The sequence below is a fragment of the Notolepis coatsorum genome (genome assembly GCF_963971535.1).
Source record: "Notolepis coatsorum genome assembly, chromosome: 8".
NCBI classification, from domain to species: Eukaryota; Metazoa; Chordata; class Actinopteri; order Aulopiformes; family Paralepididae; genus Notolepis; species Notolepis coatsorum.
In genome coordinates this window covers 142140134-142165214 of record NC_140172.1, presented here as the reverse complement: position 1 = coordinate 142165214, position 25081 = coordinate 142140134, and the positions used below count along the sequence as shown (strand labels likewise).

General features: G+C 43.3%; 1 pseudogene across 1 annotated transcript in view; it reads left to right on the top strand.

The window, feature by feature from the left end:
* The window catches only part of LOC311233616 (ATP-binding cassette sub-family G member 4-like), a 126442-nt pseudogene extending 114355 nt beyond the window's left edge, over positions 1-12087 (top strand). Inside the window, exon 14 of the transcript in view lies at positions 11860-12087. The product of the transcript in view is annotated as an ATP-binding cassette sub-family G member 4-like (transcript). The remainder of the gene's footprint in view (positions 1-11859) is intronic.
* Positions 12088-25081: the final 12994 nt, after the last annotated feature.

Below are 25081 nucleotides of genomic sequence, written 5' to 3'. Positions count from 1 at the left end.
CTCTCTGCCCTTCTCTGTCAGAGTTATGATTCTTCCACTTTTTCTTGTATTCCTTTCAGCAGTGTCGCCGTCTTTACACCTTTCGGGCTGCTCTTGGGAATCTTCTTTGTTTCTGGGTTTCTCTTTAACCTGTTCGATAATCTGTTCCTTTTGAGCTATTGTGTCATCTTCTTGTTCTAGCTCAGTAATCTCTCCTTTATGTGACATGTTGAAGGCTATGTGTAAATGTCAAGTTAATATGTGAGGATAATAAGTATAAGCCTTACTATTATTACTTGAAGTGCGATTACTTAATTAATTGCTTAGTTATAAATGTAGACTTAATTAACCAAGCAAGTTTACTTATTTAACTAGGCTGGTAGACTTATTTAACTGGGCTGGTTGACTTATTTATACAGGCTAGTTGACTTATTTAACTGGGCTGGTTGACTTATTTATACCAGGCTAGTTTACTTCTTTAACTAGGCTGGTTAACTTATTTATACCAGGCTAGTTTACTTCTTTAACTAGGCTGGTTGACTTATTTATACCAGGCTAGTTTACTTCTTTAACTAGGCTGGTTGACTTATTTATACCAGGCTAGTTGACTTATTTAACTGGGCTGGTTGACTTATTTGTACCAGGCTAGTTTACTTATTTAACTAGGCTGGTTGACTTATTTATACCAGGCTAGTTGACTTATTTAACCAGGCTGGTTGACTTATTTATACCAGGCTGGTTTACTTTACTAATGTAGGCCGAATTCCCCCTTACTCTATTTGTATAAAATAAGGTTGATCAATAAAATTGCACTTTTAAACCTCAAAGCTCTTATTTCAATACATGCATGAATGGGGATCCAAGCTACAGAAAGTAAGGTGCTTCAAAAAACATTACAAAAATAAACACATGGACAAAGGCGACACCTTGTGGTTTGTCTCACTTCTCTCACCCTTCTAATACATTTACAAGAATACCCTTTGTTAGAACACTAAACTTATAAGTGTTCAACCTTATGGCTTTCTTGCAAATATAGCTCTTGGGTGCAACTTTTTGCCTTTTTAGTGGTGGACAGGGCCGGACTGGGGAAATAATTCATACCGGGAGATATAGCGCGAAATATAGCCCCAATCAGGCCACTTTTAAGCGGGGGGTCTGGGAGTCCCCCACCAGGAAATTCTTTGTTACAAAGACTTAATTTCCTGCATTCAGGTGAATTTTAGTGCATGTGAATCACAAACTAATGAGCCAACAATTGCTTAGTACAATGTACTGTTATGGACCTCAAATAAAACTGTTGTGGCACTAGCAATGCTACTCTCTCCACCTTCAAAAAGAAAAAAGCAAGAGCACAACATATTTTTCTATTTACTATTATAATACAGTTAACCACTCTCTCCTGTAAGGGCCTTTCTTTTTCTTTGTTTTATCCCTCTCTCCTCCACCCTTTCTCTTTCTTCCACTGTCTATCTTGACATCAACGTTAATTGACTTTCGCTCTACTGTATCTCTCCCGAGTCCCTCACTACCTGGTTCATTGCCTGGCTGTTATTCTGCATCTGAGTGATGCATCTATGATGCATCTATGATGAATTGAAAATGGGGGACTCTGATGTAAACAAGACGAAAGTCTTTCTCTGGTCTGCATCCCCTTAACAATTGTATGTATTGAGGTGTACTGTACTGTACCCCTTCTGCAATCTGTTAATAAACTTTTCAATCAATCAATCAATCAAGTGCCGTCTGCCATTCCATTCGCCGCCTCCACTGTCAATCAGTTGTATCGCCTGGTCCCGCCTCCACCAATCACAAGCGGCAGCACGGCTCCATTGTGTGTGTGTGATCCGCGTGAGGGAGAGAGTCAGATAGTTCTCCAACTCTGTCGCAGACAGTGAAATCCTGGTTGTTCCCCACCCACCTAGGTTATCTAACTATAGCGCCGCGCCGCCACGACAACTAGAAACAATGGCCTGGCAAAAAAAATAATAATAATAATAATAATAATTTTTTTTCTTTTTTTTATATAATTTTTTTTTTTAAATCTATGCAGGCCAGGCCACCGGGAGAACTCCCGGTGCTCCCGATGGCCAGTCCGGGCCTGGTGGTGGAGAAAGGCAGTTGAAACTTTACACAGATGTTGTTTGATGAGCGTTGACTTGAACACCAGCGCCATCTTGTGGTTTACTATTACGATAGGTGGGTAGTGAGGGTAGACGAAGCGAACACAGGTAGCGGACCGGAATGGAGGAGGCAGAGACGGCAGGATACGTGTAAACAGACTTTACTGAACACGACTGTACGTTACCAAAGAGAACATAAACGGCACAGCCGAGCTGGCGCTAGAGAAAGAGAACTGATTTGTAAAACACGGAAAATAAAACAACAACAAAACAAAAGACTAATCTACTTACAAGCGCATATTACAAACAGCAAGGGACGGGGGAACACAGGAGAAACGACGAGAAGGGTAACACTGATGACTTGGAGGAAATGGCACCACAAGGAAGTGAGGACAGACAGAACCTAAATACCCAAACTAATTAACAATCAAGAACACCTGGCCAACACAGAATCACAACACAACCTAGACAATAAAGCAATGACAAACTAAACACAACTAGACACTACGGCAATGACACACAACAACACAACAGAGGGGTGACATCACACATAGACAGGGGTGGCCCAGGACAACAACATTACAAATTAAATCCACAATGTGTAACCAACATGTGATAGCACCCCGTACCATAGGGCTTAGGTCCCTAGAGGCAGACCGAGAGCCAATGTTAGGCAGAGAGCCAATGTTAGGTGGAGGGCACTGCCCAATGTTACCATCCTGCCCAGTCCAGCCAGGACCGGGCCTAGGAACGTGACAGTTTACACCGTGGTCCATCCCACGCGCTGCTTCATGACGAGCGAGATGTGGACCGGCAGCGCCATCTTGCTTCCACTTGACTTCGCGTAGACAGTTAAGATTTTATGTGACATCCTCCGGGCACGACGCAATTAACACAAGTAGATTTCTTGAACTGATTTTAATGAAGCTTGTTCATTCTCCATCCAAACCGTAAAATCTGTATAACATACAAATTCATACAAAAGTTACCATTAACATTGAAAGTCCATTAAAACCATGGTCAGAACATCACTGTAACATATACCAAAATCATCATCCAAAACAATCAATACCTTATTGGCTGCGTGCCAGTATAAGAGAACATCGATGCGTTATGGTAGTATGTCTTTGATCCTTATCTTGGAAGATTGTCTTGTTAAGTTGTCTTGATGGATTGTCCTTTGCTTATTAAGATTGACACGTAAGTCAATAATCCATCCAAGTTCATTGTCGCAACTCAAGAGAAAGAGGGCGGAAACACGTCACCGTGTGCCAAGTCTTGTGAGATGAAATAATTGCACAAACAAATAGTGCACCACTAATATATATCTTATATAAACCAATAAGAAATACAATTGAGTGTATTATTACTAATATACAATACCACCATCTTATTGTATTTAGTTGGTTAGCTATTAGCTAATGTTGTTAGCATTGAATAGCATCAACGCTAGCTGGCTGGCTACAGCTCACCAGCCATGGGAATACTATTTACTAAATTATGGAGGCTTTTTAATCATCAAGGTAACAGAGGATTTGTCATGATCAACTGAAGGCATATGCTATGGAACAGTATGTGCTTGGCTACTACTTGGGTTTTCAGAAAAAGGCCAGCTATGTGACGCTAATCACTAGTTAGTATTGTGTATTGCATCACAGTAGCCTCCCAATTAGCTCAATATAGTTTATGTAACACGAATGCAACTACTCTGATGCCATTGTTGTTTAATAATAACTCCCGTGTTTAATAAACACTTCTAGCCAGGACATATACGTGTTAACAGAATCAGGCTATAGGGTGGACAATAATGTGGTCAAGAGGCATGGTTTCTATCTTGAGCCTTAACTGGCGTGGTTTATTTATTTCACATGGCAGAGCAGTAACACATGAGTCCTTCTCGTGAGAGGTAGGTGGGGGAAGAGAAAGAATGGGAGGAGACATCTCTATTTATACTCGCCACCTGGTGGTGTTCCTAAGTGGCTCCGCCTAGAGCGCCCTCTAGTGGAAACAGTTATATATGCAGTTAGACAGTTACTAGTGGAAACAGTTATATATGCAGTTAGACAGTTACTAACAATCCTACCTAGAACCTCTGACTTCAACACTCCCACTTAGGTTTGTATTAGCATACTGGGTAACTTTTAAAGACATTTTACAAAGGAAATAATATACTCCAAAAACATCAAAATAATATGGCAGTCAATATCTACACACCAAACATGGCCTCTGCAAATCTCTTCAATTTCAATTTGGAAGCTGGTTTCGTCATGGCGTCTGCTACCATGTCGTCCGTTGGACAATACATCAGTGTCATCCTTTCTTCTCTGATGACAGATCTGATGAAATGGTATTTTATATCGACATGTTTACATCTCTGTCGGCACACAGGGTTTCTAGCAATCGCAATGGTTCCCTGGTTGTCTTCATAAACAACAGTCTTCTTATATACATAGGTATCCATCCCTTCGAGCAGTTGTTCCAGGTAAATACACTCCTGTATGGTCATATAGAGCCATATATTTGGCTTCACAAGTTGATAAAGCCACGGTGGGCTGCTTTGTTTTCCACGAAACCAGTGAGCTGTCTGCGTTCAAACTCACACAATATCCGGTGGTACTCCTTCTATCTGTGGTGTCAGTTGCCCAGTCTGCATCACTGTAGGCTTTAAGTCCTAGACCCTCGCTGCTTTTTTTTTTGTATTATTTATCTTTTTCCCCCTCCTTTTTCCTCCGATTTTTCTCGCATCCCAATGTTAGTCGTTATGCCAATTCCCAATCCCCTTCCTGGTCGCTGCGCACTTACCCCCCACAGTCGGTCTGGGAGAGTGGAGGCTATCACGTGCTTCCTCCGACACACGTCTAGCCAATCAACCGCTTCTTTTCACCTGGCAGCGCGGACTCTCACTGAGAGGGTGTAACGTGTGGAAGGATCACACTACCCCCCTTAGATCCTATCCGCGCTGAGCAGGCGCCCCGACCGAACTGTAGGAGTCGTTGTTTACAACGACCCGGACCCACCCCTCCAGCTTCCCCACCCTCTAATACTGCCAATTGTATTAGTGTGAACGGCCAGCCAAGCTGGTGACAACGCCGGGAGCTGGATTCGAACAGGCGAATCCAGCGTCTCCGGCGTTGGTGACGAACGCAATCTCCGCTACGCCACCTGACCGCTCTCGCTGCTCTTTCTGAAACACAGTTGTCTGTCTGCTGTACCTTTAAGATAACGAAAAACCTGTTTTGCTGTGATCCAATGTTCCTCTGTGGGGTCAGCGAAATGCTGTGACAGTTTACTCACTACAAAACATAGGTCAGGGCGGGTACATGTTAAATAAATGAGGCTACCCACAGCTTCTCTGTACATTTTTACATCTGTCAGTTTCTGAGCATCCTCCTGATAGTCTAGTTTTTGATCACATGGTGTTTCCCTTGATCTACATTCTTGCATGTCGAAACGTTTCAGGATATTTTCCACATATCTCTTCTCGGATATTTTTACACAATTAGCAGACTGTTCAAAATCCATACCTTGAAAATGCTTTAACCTCCCAAGGTCTTTCATTTTGAATCTGGTGGAGAGCATCTCTTTCACCTGTGCTAGGCTCCTGGTGTTGTCTGCTGCTATGATCAAATCCACCCAAATGACGATGATCACTTTTCCTGACTCCTTTGACTCCCTCGAGTAAACACAGGGGTCTACTGGGTTCTGAAGGAAGTGATCTTTGATAAGGCACGTATGAAGCATCTCGTTCCAATTTCGCCCAGACTGTTTCAGGCCGTAAATGGATTTTTCCAGCTCACACACTAGCTTCTCTCCTTTCTTTTCGTAACCCTCAGGTTGTTCCATGTATATCTCCCTATCTATGGGGGCGTGCAGATAGGCTGTTTTCACATCCATCTGATGTCAAATTAGATTGTCCTCAGCTGCTTTCTGCACCACTACCCTTATACTGGTCAGATTGGCTGTGGGGGAGAATGTTTCACCGTAGTCTATCCCCTCCCTCTGACTGTAACCCTTAGCTACAAACCTTGCTTTGTACTTATTTGTACACTGTCTGTCTGCCCTCTGGTAACTTGGTTAGAGTGAAGGTGTGGTTGTCCTCTAGGGCAGTGGTTCCCAAAGTCGGGGTCGTGACCCAAAGGTGGGCCGCGAGGAGCCACGGGAGGGCTGTGAGATGATTTCTAAATTAAAAAAAAATAAAAATTGTCAGGCCACTGAACTTAGAAGCAGGCCAGGACAGTGTTTCTAGTTGTATTCTAAAATTCTATTCTATTGTATTCTAAAAATGTGACTATATGGTTTTATATTAACTTAATAAATAAACAAAAACGAAAAATCTACTTATTTCAACGAACATTTCAAACTAAATAACAGATTATGCACATAAAACGCTGAAAACAACCGAAGCAACAATAGTATTTTAATGAGGCTATTATTATTATTATCATTATTATTTTGCAACAAGTTATCCCTCTCATAAATAGCACATATAAATGAATAACTAACTTGAACTAACTTAATAGGATTGAAGTGATATTTGGCTTAAAAAATCGGTCGCCTGGCAAAAAAAAAAGAAAAAAAAGCCTGCCGATGTGCATTGGGCCGCGGCTCTCTGACGCCTTATTTTCTGGGTCCCGGCCTGAAAAGTTTGGGAACCCCTGCTCTAGGGACCTCATCTCCTCGTCCATCGCTCTCTCCCATTTTCTTGATTCAGGGGACACTATGGCCTCTTTAAAGGTCTGAGGCACCCCACTAACTACCCTGTAGCAGTAATCAACGGTGATGGGTGTATTGTCCTCCTCGTCACTCCCTTTCCGAGCATACAGTAGTCTGTCAGATACTTTGGGGGTCTGTGTTCCCTCGAGGGGTACCTCCCACTGCTTGGGGCACTTGACGTCACCCTCGGGTGCTCTTCGTCATCGCCCTCTGGGGGTGGCTGACTGTCTGCCTGCACGACCGTGCTAAGTACACTGGGCTGATGTGTCTCTGTTTCTACACACTTTACTCTGGAGTCCAGCTCTGGCTCCTCTGTCTGTGTCTCGCCCTCACATGTTGTCTTTGTGACAAACTTGACTAGCCTGTGTTTCTGCACTACCCCTTTACCGGGATAATAAACCAGGAAAGCGGGGCTTCCCTTGTCATGCCCTACAAAAGAGTCCTTTTACACATCTGGACTCGAGCGTTCCTCTGTCCTGCAGGTACGCATAACACACTGATCCAAATCGGTGCATTCTGGCTAGATTACACTTCTTTCCTGTCAGTGCTGTATACAGGGTGGTGCCCGTGTGCTTATTGAAGCACCTGTTTCTGATGTAAGCGGCTTCTTGCACAGCATAGTGCCATAGGCTCTTAGGTAAGTTACTACCTACTAGCTTACACCTAGCAATCTCGAAAAGAGTGCGCCATTCTCTCTCTGCCACTCCGTTCTGGTGTGGGGAATATGGACATGACGTATCCTGTTCTTCCTCAACAGTGATTGGAACTCTCTGTTTGTGAATTCGGTCCCGTTGTCGGACCTCAAACATCTTACTGTACCATAAGGGGCTATGTCCGCCAGGAATTTTTCCGTGGCCTGGAGTGTGTCACTATTTGCTTTAAGAAAGTAAACAAACACTGCCCCTGTGCACACGTCTGTAAAAGACTGTACAAATCTAAAGCCTCCTATGGACTCGTTTCTTACTGGACCGGCAAGATCTGTGTTAACCCACGCAAGTGGTACTTTTCCTTTTGTGTGGGATTTCTGTTTCTCGATTGAGCAAACTTCCCCTTTATGCACACGACACATTCTTTATCAGGTCTACGCTTTTCGCCTTCAATGTGCATGCCCTCTGTCACTGCTTGCAGTTTCAGTAAATCCTCGTAATTACAATGACCCATAATCTCATGCCATGTCTGAATATCGTGGCTGACGGTTACTTTACACATATCATTGTCATTACACTCCGTTTTCAGGTAATACATTCTACATACACCTCTATGTCAAATCGCGTACCGTTGGGCTCTACAAGAAAATGTTTACCTTCAATGAAGAACACTCTGGCACCGTTCTCTGCTTTTCCATTGAATGAGGGCCATTTGTTCCTCCCTCTGGTCGCCACGCGTTCTAAGATGGGGTTCTCCCCCTCGCCTCCGTTGTGTTCAGCAGGCGCCACGGTTTCTAAGGCGGGGTTCTCCCCCTCGCCTCCGTTGTGCTCAGCATGCTCCGTCTCCCCCGGTGCCGCCTCCTCGGGGCTCTTGGCTGCTACCTTCCAGTGACTCCCGGCTGCTACCTTCTTGACTCTCAAGACTCTCATGTTGCTCTTTGATGGTGGGCGTAGTTTTAGCTCCTGTTGGCCTAGCGCAGGGCTATTCAACTAAATTATTCAGGGGGCCACATTGTCAGAAACCCAAGGGGCCAGGGGCCGGACTGCCACGGCGCCTCCCCATGCTATGAATATATGTACACTTGACACAACATGCAACCACATTTTCACAACTTTTATTTAACTACATTGCAAAAGTAGTATACTTTTCAAAAAAAGTGCTTCATTTATGTGCCACATCTGCAACATCTCCTGCAGAAAGTGCTTCATTTATGACTGTGCAACAACTGCAACATCTCCTCTTCAACATTTCAATATAAAAATAAAATAAAAAACAAACAAGTGCATGATGTGCATCTGAACATTCTAACATCAACACTTGAACAAAAAAACACATTTATAGTGCAGCTGAGCTTATGAAAAGGTGCTTAATGTCTGTGCAACAACAGCAAATCACAGCATCTTATTAGCACTTATTGTCCACTCTTAACTCTCAAACATCAGGGGGGTGGGGGGCAGACAGGCCTAGCCTACATAGTACATACACACATCTAATGAGAGCGATTGCACTTCTTTGACTGGGCAATGGCAGAGAAAGAGGGTTCATAGGAAGTGAGGGCTACCCGCAAACAGTGATGCAAATGCTCATTTGTCAAGGAGGCACGTTGCTTGTTTTAATGGCATTCATGTGAGAGAAACTGGATTCACAGATGTATGTTGAGCCAAACATTGTTAGCACAGATATTGCCAGCGTTTTTATTTTGGGGAATGTCTTGACATGAATACACTTTATCCAAAATGTTGTGGTGGATTCATTCTCAAGTGCCTGCTTCAGAGCAGATGATGCTTGCATGTCAATTATTTCAAGTTGCAGGAGACCTTCATCAATGTGAAGTGATGCAAGGAACTCTTGTCCTTTTGTGGACACAGCAGCTACATTGGCAAATGGGTTGCTCACAAAATGCATCAATTCTCTGGACATGTCAAATTCATCAAATCGACTTGCAAAGTTTTCCCTCAATTTATCAATGAAATCTGTCATTAATTGAGTGACTTTTGGCCAATTGTGCGTGTTAACGTTGACATGAAAAAAAAAAAAAGAAAAAAAAAATATTAAAAAAAAATATTTCTTTTGTATTTTTTTTTATTTCTTTTTATTATCATGCCGCGGGCCGCCAGTTGAATAGCCCTGGCCTATATGGTGACCAGGTCAAAATGGTTCAGTCGCAGGACAGCAGCACTGCTTTTGCGGGACACGTAGGGGGGGGGGGGGGGGGGGCCAAAAAAAAAAGTATTTAATTTTTTTTTTATTGCTAATTAAAATTAAATAAATGTATTTATTATTTAAATGCCTATATGTTCTGCAAAATTCTACTCTTCCTCGAATTCTGCTGCCAGCGCTCCTGCGCTTGCGCACGCATGCGCATGACCCACAATCGTTCACTCTACAATATTCTGCCACCTTGCTGACGAACGTCATGTTGAGTCTTGTTGATATATTTTAAACAATATCTTAAACATATGTTTTTCATTGCACCTTTTGAACTGTATAAGCATGTAAATATTTGCATGTAATTGGCTTTGCAGCTGAATGTATTTGTACTGTAGATGATAACATGTCGGTACACCTGTTGGAGTTCGGAGTGAACTATAGGGTGACGTCACCCAGCTGTCAAAAGATATAGGCGATTCGCGCTACGGCAGCAGTTTTCGAGGAGGTAGTAGAATTCGGCTCAGACACCGGCTCGGACAGGTGACAGGCAGCGCGACTCGAGTGAGCTGCTCAGCAGCCTCGGCTGGAGATGCATCCTGCTGCAGGACCACAGCACCGACACTCTCAGGACCGTGACACTTTGCGGACCCACACTCCAGACCCTCGCTCCCATTGGCTGATTTGGGTCATGTGACCGTCCCACTCCAAATCAGCCAATGGGAGCGAGGGTCTGGAGAGTGTGGGTCCGCAAAGTGTCGCGGTCCTGAATGTGTCGGTGCTGTGGTCCTGCAGATGGATACTATTGCTCGGCTGCGCAATGCATTGGTTTGTGACGTCGCCCGATTTTTTTATTTTAAATATAAGAGGGTATTGGAACGAGGCATTAAATTAACAACATTTAAAACATTTTTTAAATAATAATCTTTGAAAGATAAAAAATAAAAAATAAAAAATAATTTTTTAATCTTTGAATTGCAGGACATTGTTTTGTTGTTGCGGGATGCGGGACAAACGGCCCAATATCAGGACACTCGCGGGACAGGTGGTCACCCTACTGGCCTAGCGTCTAGCCACGCGGTACTCCCGGTGCTAACCTAGCCTATACTTTAGCTAAACTTGCTACCCTTATTATTACTCCCCGGCGTGATCTGGGCCCATAACCTGTTAACAGAATCAGGCTATAGGGCGACAATAATGTGGTCAAGAGGCATGGTTTCTATCTTGAGCCTTAACTGGCGTGGTCTATTTATTTCACATGGCAGAGCAGTAACACATGAGTCCTTCTCGTGAGAGGTAGGTGGGGGAAGAGAAAGAATGGGAGGAGACATATCTATTTATACTCGCCACCTGGTGGTGTTCCTGAGTGGCTCCATCTAGAGCGCCCTCTAGTGGAAACAGTTATATATGCAGTTAGACAGTTACTAGTGGAAAAGTTATATGCAGTTAGACAGTTACTAACAATCCTACCAAGAACCTCTGACTTCAACAATAAGACATATGTATCATGTTTATTTTTTTTGTCTGGGTTTGCGCATGCGGATTAAGGGAGATGCGTCATCGGTTCAGGAGAAGCTGCGTATCGCTTGTAAATATGGTGACGCAACATGGGGCGTCTCCAGGCGTCTTCAGAATTGCACACTCTGGAGGCTGGTATCAAAAAGTACCGTCTTCAGGCTGCCAGAACGCAGTTCCGTGTGGCAGAACGATGCAAACGATCAAATACTTTGCCTAAAATGACCAAAATCGTTTTAGTGTGGACATGGCCTTTAGTAACCCCTACTCTATACCAGCTCAACTGCCACCCACACATCAGACCAAACAAGAAATGTAAACAAACCGCAATACCAAGTTTTGCCCTCTCCCTCTCCCCCTCTCTCCTCATCTCCCTCTCCCCCTCTCTCCCGCTCTCGCTCTCTCCGCCTCCCCCCCTCTCTCTCTGCCCCCCCCTCCCTCTCTCTCCCCCTCTCCCCTCTCTATCTCTCTCCCTCTCCCCCCCCTCTCCCCCCCTCTCTCTCTCCCCCTCCCCCCCTCTCTCTCTCTCCACCCTCCCCCCTCTCTCTCTCTCCCCTCCCCCCTCTCCCCCTCTCCTCTGCCTCTCCCCGCTCTCCCCCCTCTCCTCTCCCTCTCCCCCCTCCCCCCCTCTCCTCTCCCTCTCCCCCCCTCTCTCTCCCCCCTCTCTCCTCTCCTCTCCCCCTCTCTCCCCCTCTCCTCCCCCTCTCTCCCCCTCCCCCCCCCCCTCTCTCTCCAGGTACGGCTTCCAGGGGGTTATCCTGTCCATCTACGGTATGAACCGCACCGAGCTGCATTGCCCCACCACGCTGGTGTATAAGTGCCAGAAGCCGAGGAGGTGCTGCAGCTGCTGGATGTGGAGGACGGCAAGCTGTACGTGGACTTCATCGCGCTCGGCGTCTTCTTCCTGGTGCTGCGCCTGGCCACCTACCTGGTGCTGCACTACAAGGTCAAGTCGGAGCGCTGACGGGGGAGCAGAGACGGTCGGATATCCACCCCCGCCCACACCCGCCCCCCCCCCCCCCCCCCCCCAACAAACCGGCCCCAACCCTTATCCGCCCACCGCCACCGCAGTATGAGATGTTAACATCTCTCTCTCTCTCTCTCTCTCTCTCTCTCTCTCTCTCTCTCTCTCTCTCTCTCTCTCTCTCTCTCTCTCTCTCTGTCTTTTTCTCTCGTAAAGTACACATGCACACACACACACGCACACACACACACACAACACACACACACACACACACACACACACACACACACACACACACACACACACACACACACATGTTATGCAATCTGTCTTTTCAAAGAGGTGTTTTTCCTAATAATATGAAATCAGCAAAGGTAATACCAATATTTAAAAATGGAGATAAACATTAAATGGACAATTATAGACCAGTGTCTCTACTTCCTACATTTTTTAAAATATTAGAGAAATAATTTGTGAAACAACTGGCTCTTTTCATTGGCAAATACAAAATACTGAGTGAACACCAGTATGGGTTTAGGGAAAATAGAACTACTACATATATGCAGTGATGGAGATGGTAGAAGAAATAACTAAAGCAGTTGACAATGACAAGTGTTCTATTGGTATTTATATAGACCGTATATAAAAGACAGAAAATCCAATAGTCTTACTGCAAAAGCAGGCCATTCGGAACCTTTTCAAGGCTGGTTACTATGAACACACAAATCCATTGTTTATAAAGTCTCATATTATGAAATTTTATGATTTGGTTTATTATAAAACGATGCAAATAATGTACAGAGCTAAAGCAAAGTTACTCCCAGACGGGGTGCAAATGTTTTTTTCAATACACAAAAGAAAATATGATTTGAGAGATATTTGTAAATTTACTGTTCAAAAAGCTAAGAAAGGGATTAAAAGGAGGTGTATTTCTATTATTGGGGTTAACTTGTGGAACAATGCTGATATACAGTTAAGAATAAGTAATTCGCGTTTTGGTTTTTAAGAAAATGGTTTGTAAAGCTATTTTTTTTTAAACTATATTTTAAAAGCTATCGGGATCTGTACAAGATTCATTCGGGAACAGAAACGGAAACAGAACATACAGTAGCGTTCCTCCTATGCGCATTGCACTTGCCCTGCTGATGATTTTAAGACTGTGTGCCATTATTACTACCAAATGTCTGTTCCATTTTATAATTCTTAGTTTGTTTCTAAACCGAATCATTTTAAACTCTTTTTGTACTGAATTAAACTGTAAACATAGAACTTATTGGGATACTACTGTAGGTCCTAATGTGAAACACTATGATTGACCTTACCTTGCTCATGCTCGCTTATGCCTATATTTTTTACCGTTGTGAAGCACTTTGATTGATTATTACAAGGGTGAATAATACTGTTTTTTGCTATTTTCTTTTAGAATACTGTTTTGGAGTCTTAATTTTTGTTAAGAATATAGGTCAGTCTGTACCTTTTCAGTCACTGTAAAAATCAAATATTGTTAAATGATGGTGTATATTGTATTGTGAGATGATGACTGAATAAACTACTACTACTACTACTACTACTACTACTACTACTACTACTACTACTACTACTACTACTACTACTACTACTACTACTACTACTACTACTACTACTACTACTACTACTACTACTACTACTACTACTACTTTGCCTGCTATTGTACCTCCATCATCAGCTGCTAATGGCATCAGCTGCTAATGTGACAAAAGGCGACAGCTGCTGGTAGAAAGAGGAATTGAAGCCAGAAAATCACAATAAAGATGGCCGCTGATTGATTGATTGATTGATTGATTGAAGACTTTATTAACACATTAACCGCCACGCTTATATCCATCAATGTATGATTACTGCCACCAGTCTAAGCCTATGGAGATGTTCACCCTCTTTGCAGGGCTATCACTTTTTAAATTGTATTGCTAAATTTACATTACTATGGCCCATTCAACATCGATTATCTATCGTTCAGGATGTTGGAACGTTATACTTTTTCATTCATATATGCATACGAAAATACTGTCTAGAATATAAATATGTTTTTATCGTTTTCTGCAGTAATTCCTAGAACGCTAGTTATAGGCCTAAACGCATAATATAGATGATCGATTGCAGTCTATTCCCTAGACACGCTATATTAAAAAATCCAACTGTATACGATCCTAAACGTTATGACTGGTCATGCGCGGCTGAACGGGGGGGGGGGGGTCGTTTATAATTCCGTGATCGTCAGTAAATGCTTTATGTAGTATGGGTTGATTTATTGATCAGTTGGTTTGTAAACAAAGAAATGTACAATCGACTTGAAAATGACGTCAGCGTCCTCTTACCGTTCGCCAATGAGACTGGAGGAAAAAGATCCCACTTATTTGACGGTGATCGACTCGATCCATTTCCGGTTTGTATGGTGGAATAAACGGCCAAATCATATCGATTATTGAGTTATGGCAGCGATCCATATACACGGATGTGTGTCTAGAGTCCCGCGACAATATGTGACTGCGGGACGGACTTCCCAGATCACGGAGATCTTCTGGGATCCATTTCCGGTTTGGTAACTCGCCCGATCGTCCACCAGGCGGCGGTATTGAAGCGTTGCACTGTTGTGCAGGGTCCCACTGCATCAGACCAGGCTCCGTGAGGGAATTATGAATACCATGGCGAAAAAATTAAATATGATCTCAATAACGTTGTACGCCGTGGAATGGCAAAATTAGCATGACCTTGAAACCCGTTGTACGACGTTAATGGCGCCCAATGTGTTAACAGATTGCAGAATGGGTAGAGTACAGCTCACATACAATTGTTAAGGGGATGCAGACCAGAGAAAGCCTTTCGTCTTGTTTACATCAGGGTCCCCCATTTTCAATTCATCATAACATATATGACACACACGACATACAGATAGACAGTACTGCTACATCTATACATTTATGACATACCAGATTTGCAAATACAGTACTGTTTGTGATACAAAAGTAATCCAGAGAAGAGAGTATATACATTTGACGTAGAAACTGTACATTGGAGGAGGTTGGGTAGGTGGGGTGGGGTTGGGTGGGTGGGGGGGGGGGATGTACATTGGAGGTGGTTGGATGGGTGGGGTGGGGGGGAGGGGTTTGGGTAGGGGACACTGTACACTGTACATTGGAATATTGGCAAAGCCATACTTGGTCATTTACTGTACATTGGAGGGGGTTGGGTTAGGACATTTACGGTGGCCAGTTTAGAATTGCAGCCTCCCGTAGGTGTTCTTTAAGAGCGGTTTTGAATGTGGGTAGGGATTCACATTCCTTTAGCTTTGGGTAGGGCGTTCCACATTGATGTGGCATAATTGCGAAACGTATTTAGTCCCACATCTCAAAACAAACTGGTCAGACTACTGCTTGACCTTACTCCTAGAACCCACCTCACCCCTGCCCACTTTGACAACCTAGGATGGCTTAGAATAGACGACAGAGTAGCACAGCAACTTGCAATGGGCCTGGTCTACAAGATACACTACATGACCAAGGTACCCATGTACTTCCCAAAGGTCAGTGAATACCACAATCACAACACCAGAGGGAGCTCCACAAATTATGTTAAACCCAGATTCGGCTCAAACAAGGGACTAAACACGTTTCGCAATTATGCCACATCAATGTGGACCGCCCTAACCAAAGCTGTAAAGGAATGTGAATCACTACCCACGTCCAAAACCACTCTCAAAGAACACCTACGGGAGAGTGCAATTCGAAACTGGCCCCTGTAAATGTCCTAGCCCAACCCCCTCCAATGTACAGTAAATGACCAAGTATGGTTTTGTCAATATTCCAACGTACAGTTTTGCTTGTACAGTTGGACAGTGTCGTCCCCCCCCCCCTTCTGTATTTGTGAGGACATTAAGATTCTCGCAAGTGTAGTAGTACCCGTCCGTACACACACACACACACACACACACACATACACACACACACACACACACACACACACACACACACACACACACACACACACACACACACGCACACACGCACACACGCACACACACACACACACACACACACACACACACGCCCGGACGCGTCTATTTTTTTAACAACGGATTTCCAGTTCCGCGTTCGCGGTCTGCGATATGATTGGCCACTGACGTACGCTAGTTCTGCCCCCCGGTAAGTTCCCCACGCCAGTTCTGCACGCCCAACTCCGCGGTAACAGCTGTTTCCGTGTTTCCGCCTATGACTATAGAAATGACGCAGTGGCGGCTCTACCACTAGGGGCGCTCGTGCGCCGCCCCCCCTCAGCTCCTACCCTGGTTATATGAGAGAACAAGAAAAATAAGTTTTTTGTTTTTTGTTTTAAAGCCCTATAAATAATATAAACATGTTTAAAATTAATAATATTTACTCATTTTAAGTATGTTTGTGTTTCCAATGCACAATATAACGTTATTATATTAAAAAATAAATACTCGTTTTCTTGAACAGGAAGTGACGTTTTTTTAATTTTTTCGTATTTCTCGCCCGGGCTAGAAGCGATAGCGCTCTGAGTGCGCGTCACAGTTTGATCGCTGTCTCCGTCACAGCCAATCAGTGCATACGGCGTTGTGCGTTGAAATATGACTATTATGTTGGAATCCGAGCGCGATTTGAAGCGGTCTAGCCAGCAGCGTGAACTTCCGTGAAGAATTTCCATAGCCGCATTTCGCGGAGACGCTCTCTGATTGGCCGACGCCAGTATTTTTTTCCATGGCAGAATTTCACAGAGACGATCTCTGATTGGCCGAATCCAATTTCTAATGTTCCAATTCTAGCTTCTAGCTTGGTTCCTAGGTTGGTCCTAGGTTGGTCGGTGGATATAGTTGTGTTGTTGTGAGATGCATGCAGCTGTTTGTCTTAGACGAGCGTGCCGTGACTGCAAGTTCTTTAGACTGTTAAGCTTAGGCACTCTTTCAAAGTTGGTTAAGGTTAGAGTTTGTCTTAGAGCATGGCGATAGAACGCCAGGTAGTTTGCAGTCTGTTCGAGCGGAAATGGACAAAGGAATGTACTTGTTGAGTGTTGTGCTAACGAGCTCAGCTAACACTTGGCTAACAACGCGGATTATACACGTTTATCAAGCTCTCCTGCCCTGGACGTTTCAACTAAACAGTGAGTCTCTCTCTCTCTCTCTCTCTCTCTCTCTCTCTCTCTCTCTCTCTCTCTCTCTCTCTCTCTCTCTCTCTCTCTCTCTCTCTCTCTCTCTCTCTGTGCTTAACGTTAACGTTTGTAAATTGTTTTTTTTAGGAGCAGTACTACTGCTGGCCATTCATGAAGCGAGACATTGCTGATTGTTTATTTATTTTATAACACAAGACTATGACTACCAACTGCCTAGCCAGCCGTGTATCAATCTTGGATGCAATAATAACGTTACTTACCACACTGACTATGTCGATGGCTCATTGATTTAACTACTGCAGCTCTCTCGGATTGAAAATACGTGGATTATGGCTTGTTCAATATCGTCTATGTTTGAATGAATGAATGAATGAGAACTTTATTAACAGATTGCAGAATGGGTACAATACAGTACGGCTCAATACACACAATTGTTAAGGGGATGCAGACCAGAGAAAGACGTTTGTCTTGTTTACATCAGGGTCCCAGATTTTCGATTCATATCGATAGTTTAATAGCTAGCCTTGGCTCGTTTAACAATATGCAAAATATGTGTACAGCCCTGTACTCATACTGAAGTTATTCTTGGTATATAATAGGTCTGATTGTGTAACGAATCGATTCCACGTCGCGCTGTGTGTGAGAGAGAGAAGGAGAGAGGGAGAGATCTGCCTGTGTTTGTAGACGGGCGAGTTTTGTTTCTAACTTTTCTATCTAGTTTTCAAGTTTCAAGTTTCTTTAATAGTTGTCATACAGAAGTACAGAATACTTTCATACAAAATGCTTCTTACTGTTACGCTCCAGAGACTGTGCTAGGCAAGATAGTATCAAATAACATAGTATAGCATGTAATTTAGAATAAGAAAATGAGGTCACAGTGTTCGGTATAGACATATGTACAATGTTCTGAGTTACCATATAATATACAATACTATGCAGTGTACTAATGTACAGTACTATCTAGTGCAAAGCAGAAATGGGATGAGGTACAATTTAGGTACAATTTACAGTAAGGTGTACGAGTTGTAGTGCAATCCTTCATCAATAAATATAAAGTGTGGGGAGTGGGTGCTACAGTGTGTTTGTTTAAAGTGGGTGTGTGCTATAAAGTGTGTGGAGTGGGTGCTACAGTGTGTTTGTTTAAAGTGAGTGTGTGCGTGTGGATGTGTGTGCTATGTGCGTTTGGTGGTTGTTGTTGTGTAGTGTTCATTCATTGTTCGTTTAGCAGCCTGATGGCCTGGGGATAGAAGCTTCTTCTGAGTCTTTCTGTGCTCGCCTTGAGACTCCGGTATCGCTTGCCTGACCGCAGCAGTTCAAAGAGGCAGTTGTTCGGGTGACTGGGGTCTTTAATGATTCTCTTAGCCTTGCCCTTGCAACGCTTGTTGTAAATGTTCTGGAGGGTGGGGAGCCCCCCTCCAATTGTGCGTTCGGCTGAACGTGTCACTCTTTGTAGTCTGCTTCGGTCTTGTGCAGTGCTATTCCCAAACCAGGAGGTGATGTTGCCGGTCAAGATGCTCTCTATTGTACATGAGTAGAAGTTCTTAAGGATCTTCTGACTGACTTGGAACTTCCTTAGGCGCCTGAGGAAGTAGAGGCATTGTCGTGCCTTCTTCACAACACTGTCAATGTGTGTGGTCCATGTCAAGTCCTCGGATATGTAGGCTCCGAGGTACTTAAAGCTGTTGACTCTCTCGACCGGTGCCCCGTCGATGCTGAGGGGGCTGTAGTCCTTGACCCCCGACCTCCTGAAGTCCACAATCATCTCCTTTGTTTTGCTGACGTTCAGGGAGAGGCTGTTTTCCTGGCACCATCCCGCCAGGACCTTGACCTCTTCCAGGTAGGCCCTCTCGTCGTTGGCAGAGATCAGGCCCACCACCACTGTGTCGTCAGCAAATTTGATGATTGTATTGCTACTCCGCTGAGCCACACAGTCGTGTGTGTACAGGGAGTAGAGGAGGGGACTCAGAACACAGCCCTGGGGGGCCCCTATGTTGAGGGTGATGGATGAGGAGGTGCAGTTGCCTGCTCTCACCACCTGGGGTCTGCCAGTCAGGAAGTCCAAGACCCACTGGCAGAGGTCATAGTTCAAGCCCAGGTCCCTGAGCTTGGCTATGAGTATGGAGGGGACTATGGTATTGAATGCCGAGCTGTAGTCGATGAATAGCATTCTCACATAGTTCCCCTGCCTCTTGTCCAGGTGTGATGCTGCTGTGTGCAGCACATGGGCTATGGCGTCCTCCGTGGACCTGTTGGGGCGGTATGCAAATTGCAGGGGGTCCATGTTGATGGGGAGGGAGGAGCAGATGTAGCCCTTTACTAGCTTCTCAAAGCACTTCATGGCTATGGAGGTGAGAGCTACAGGGCGGTAGTCGTTGAGGCAAGCAGGCTTGGATTTTTTGGGTACAGGGATAATAGTGGACTTCTTCAGGCTATTTATATATTGTGTTTCAAGTTGTGAATTAGAGTCTAGACTATACTTTATTTGACTGGTTGTGTGTTGTTGTAGTAACAGCTGAGCGACTCGTTCATAAGAGCCGATTCATTGCCGTGAGCGTGAGTCGAATCGCTCACGTCTTGCCATGAGTGTTGCGTGGTACTGTACTGTACATGTTTGCATTTTTGCAAAATGTTTGGTATAGCGCCCCTAGTGGCGAAGTACCCACCGGCCGCCACTGAAATGCCGGTTCATTCATGCTTTGAGGCACAATTCCTGACAGGATTTTATAATATTGTATAGCTTGACAATTTTTTATATGATGACACGATCACAACAAGAAACGACGCTCTCAGCTGAGTCAAGAAACGACGCTCTCAGCTGAGTCGGTCAGTAGTGTGAAGCACCTCTATATTCATGGGTTTCATCTGTAGGCCTAGTCTAGACTAGACTCTAGAGTCTAGAGGACTATGAATGCCAATTTCATGGGCAGTACAATTAATGAATTCATTTGAATCATCCTGTGTTGGTCCTCAACATGACTCATCCTTGAATCCGTCCTTCGTTTCAAGGAAGGACACGCTTTTACACGTACCAAGGTACCAAGAGCTTCCTCCTCAAATAAAGTTATCATCATCATATCATCATGATAAACCTCAAGCTGTCAGACACCAAATTATTTTTATCAGAGTAATGAATGCTGTCGGAGTTTATATCAAAATAACATATCAACCCCCCTGAACAAATGGTGATTGCTTCTTCAAGTCGATTCTACAGACGGACTGTTTCTATCAACGGAATTAAATAATTATAATGATAATAAAAATGAGCAATCTGAACATTACCGCTCTATCTACAGTACTCCTCTAAGCAATCTGGCTCTCAGTTAACCCAATCGCTAGATAGATTAACGAATTCCATATAAATCTATAGTTCATTAACGACGCAGCAGCTGAGCTGATACTGTATCCCACACACACACATACACACACGCGTAGTCTGTTTTGCCTCAATATATACTGTATATATAATTCTGTTTTGCCTCAATATACATATATATATTGATACAAGACAGAATTATTAAGCAGTGTGTGTTGTGTGTGCGTGCGCGCTGCGGTGGCCAGGAGCGCGCAACAAGATGGTATACATTATGGTATATGAATAGTATATTCCACTATAGCAGTATATGGTGTGCTGTACATTTGAATCTAATCTAATTTTGCACGCGGCCATCGCATTATAATGAGCTGGACAGGGCGAGCCGAAATCAATCTCGAACACGCCTAGAGTTGGGCGTAACTGGCGTAGGGAACTTACCGGGGGGGCAGAACTAGCGTACGTCAGTGACCAATCAGATCGCAGAATGCGAACGCGGAACTGGAAATCCGTTGGTAAAAGAATAGACGCGGCCCGGACTGGCCATCGGGAGCACCGGGAGTTTTCCCGGTGGCCTGGCCTTCACAGATAACAAAAAAAAAAAAAAAAAAAAAAAAAGGTATAATTTCTTTTTTATTATAATTTTTTTTTCTTTTTTTGCCAGGCCATTGTTTCTAGTTGTGGCGGCGGCGCGGCGCGATAGTTAGATAACCTAGGTGGGTGGGGAACAACCAGGATTTCACTGTCTGCGACAGAGTTGGAGAACTATCTGACTTTCTCCCTCACGCGGATCACACACACACAATGGAGCCGTGCTGCCGCTTGTGATTGGTGGAGGCGGGACCAGGCAATACAACTGATTAACAGCAGAGGCGGCGAATGGAATGGCAGATGGCACTGAGATGCAGAATAACAGCCAGGCAGTGAGCCAGGTAGTGAGGGACTCGGGAGAGATACAGTAGAGCGAAAGTCAATTAACGTTGATGTCAAGATGGACAGTGGAAGAAAGAGAAAGGGTGGAGGAGAGAGGGATAAAACAAAGAAAAAGAAAGGCCCTTACAGGAGATGCTGCTAAATCCGGCAACATTTATCAAATGTTTTCTTGCACCAAGGTCAAGGAACCAGCAGGTTAGTCAATGATACAAATAAACATGTGGATGTTAGCTAGCTAACGTTACCATGCCATGCATCATCTCCCCTGTCATAAGCCCAATGTTAAATCTGCCAAGAAACAAATAAATAATTTAACCCTTGTGTCTGAAAACTAAAGTGTTATACTCTTACCATATTAGGGGACTAAATTGAAAAACGCCATAAAAAGATTATATGTTGAAATAATTTCCCACTTTCTTTTCCATAAATATTTGATTCAACTTCAGATTAAAAATGAAATACTCCCACTTTTCTGAAAGGAGTTGTTAAATCTGACATTACAAAAAACAATAATGTGGTGGTTATGATTGGGGCTGAAGTTGAATAAACAATTTATGAAAGAGAAAGTCAAAATAATTCCAAGATAATTCAAAGATTACACACCTTTGCCACATATATTGGCTACAAACATAATCACTGCAAAGTTATCAAAAAAATAAGAATCTGATCAGACACAAGGGTTAATTTGTTGTTCCCTTTCTAATTTCCTCAAAAACATCTAGAGCCTGTTCCCCCCCACGGGGTCGGTACCGACCCCTTTTTGACATTATTATCATATATTAATATTTTTATGAGTGATGCAATAAATTTGCGTTTTTAAAATCAAACGTTTTCAAGTATTATTATCACTACTATGTCACAAATACATGTAGAATGTAAAACGTTAGGTTGGCAATAGTTTAGCAATAGGTTAAAAGTGAGTTTTTATCATTTTAAGTTTTATTTTTCAGTCGCGTTTTTGACGCGGAACCGGAAATGGAAATGTTGAACCATGGGAATTGTAGGTTTTTTGCGGCCATTTTGAAGATCGCCTCGCCAGCTATCTGCCAGTGTCGGAATTTCTCAAAACTACACTTCCTGTGGTCTGCTATGGACGTTCAAAGTTCGGCGTTCTGAAGGAATCATATCAATAATTGTTATGATTCGCGATAATAAGCTACAAAAGGTAACGTTTTTGACAAATATTGAAACGCAGTCAGTTTCTCCACACTATTGTAATCATGTAGGAATAATTAGATCTGAAATTAGTTACAGAATGATTACACTGTGGGAGAAATAAAAAAGTACAGTCGATTACATTAAATATCTGTATATGTTATTATTACGCATGCCTGGTGATACTATATCCAAATTGAACTCGGCCATTTGAAAGATACTATATGTATATATATATAAATGTGCGAATTGGCTATAATAAGGTAATGTATAAGCATATATTCTATATTCTATAATAATATTTCAAATTGCATTGGTCCGGATGGGAGAATTCAGTACTGTATATACAAAACCTTCAATTTTATCATCTTCCCTTTATTAATTTCCTTAGATCTTTTGTACACATGATCTCAAGAGGGTACTGAATTAGCTCAGTGGCAGTTTTTTAAGTTTGGTCATTATTATCATGGTTTTATTCACTGTCAAAGATGAAAAGAAAAATCATAATTCATATTTTCCTTTGTTTCATCAAAATTTAAGCAAGCCTAGTAATAGACACAATATTTCTGACACTGAGAATACATTCATTGAGGTCCATAGATGTTCCTAGATACCAAGAATATGCAAATAGCCCTTGTAGAAGTGGAGCAATATTCCATTTACCTAGGTATACATTTTATGCAGATTTTCACCTGGGGTGGAACAGGTTGTGATCAATATTATTTGACAATTGATGCATTTTGTTGGAAATTTCAGTCAGTGAGCTCATACTTTGAGCTCATTTTATAGTTAAAATGATTGAGACAACGCAATCTTCTGTCTTCGTTGTGCATGCATGCGTGTGCTCACCACACGCGATACACGTGTCACTATTCTGGCAGTGGCTACTGTTATTATAGTATTGTTATTTAATGTTTGTGTAAAGGGCTATTTTAACTGTTGATGGGTAGTGCATCAGTAAAGTGAATATGGTATTGTGCTCTTGCTCTGTTTGAATAGGTGGAGAGAGTGGTTAACTGTATTATAATAGTAAATAGAAAAATATGTTGTGCTCTTGCCACTAGTGCCACAACAGTTTTATTTGAGGTTCATAACAGTACATTGTACTAAGCAATTGTTGGGTCATTAGTTTGTGATTCACATGCACTCAAATTCACCAGAATGCAGGAAATGAAGTCTTTGTAACAAAAAAAATCCTGGTGGGTGACCCCCAGACCCCTTGCTTAAAAAGTAATCCTGGTGGGTGACCCCCAGACCCCTTGCTTAAAAAGTGGCCTGATTGGGGCTATATTTCGCACTATATCTCCCGGTATGAATTATTTCCCCAGTCCGGCCCTGCACACACATATAATACAATACAATATCCATCACCGCTTATTGGGATTTTATGCTGCGCGGGAGGGTTTTAATCTTTGATGACTTTTTGTGTTTTATCGGGTGGCCGAGTGTTTGGTATTTCCTAGTTTTTGTTTTGGTTAGGAGTATTTCTATATATCACCGTTACTATCCCAAGAATACTATGTACAATACGATATACACGTTACATGAACAGAATTACCCCTATATGATAACAAACAAGTACAAGCATGCTTGAGATGTACAGCTATACAGGACTGAGACTCCAGCCAGGCTCCGACACATCAACGCCGCAATTCAATCGCAGCGCTTGTCGCCATAGGTTGCCGAGTTAACCACCGGTCAGGGGAGGAGCCATGATTGCCTTCCTGGTGCCTGATTGGTCAGGAATTTGACTCCCACACAACCACCCTCTGATGCTGCCCCACCCCCCCTTCCCCGTAAGATACACCCATTTATTTCTCATTCAATCGGATCATGACGCCGCCCCGACTATGACGAGGTGCACACACACACACACACACACACACACACACACACACACACACACACACACACACACACACACACACACACACACACACACACACACACACACACACACACACCTCTAATCTCAGAGGGGGGAGGGAGGGCAGGTAACGGCGGTTACCAAAGTCACAAATGACTTACTGCTCTCTCTTGACTCAAACCTCACTTCTGTGCTCTTATTGCTTGATCTCAGTGCAGCCTTTGACACTATCGATCACTCGATTCTTCTAGGTCGGCTTGAGAATCATGTTGGCATTCGGGGTCTCGCACTAGCTTGGTTTAAATCCTATTTAACTGATAGAACACACTGCGTGGTCTATAATGATTTAACATCTGAGACCCTCTCTGAGACCCTCCCAGTGCAATGTGGTGTCCCACAAGGCTCTGTCCTGGGCCCTTTGCTATTTTCGATTTACATGCTACCCCTCGGCGATATCATACGCAAATTTGGCATAAACTTTCATTTTTACGCTGATGACACCCAATTATATATACCTATTAAGCCAAATGATTCCTCCCAACTACAAAACCTTGAAGCCTGCTTGC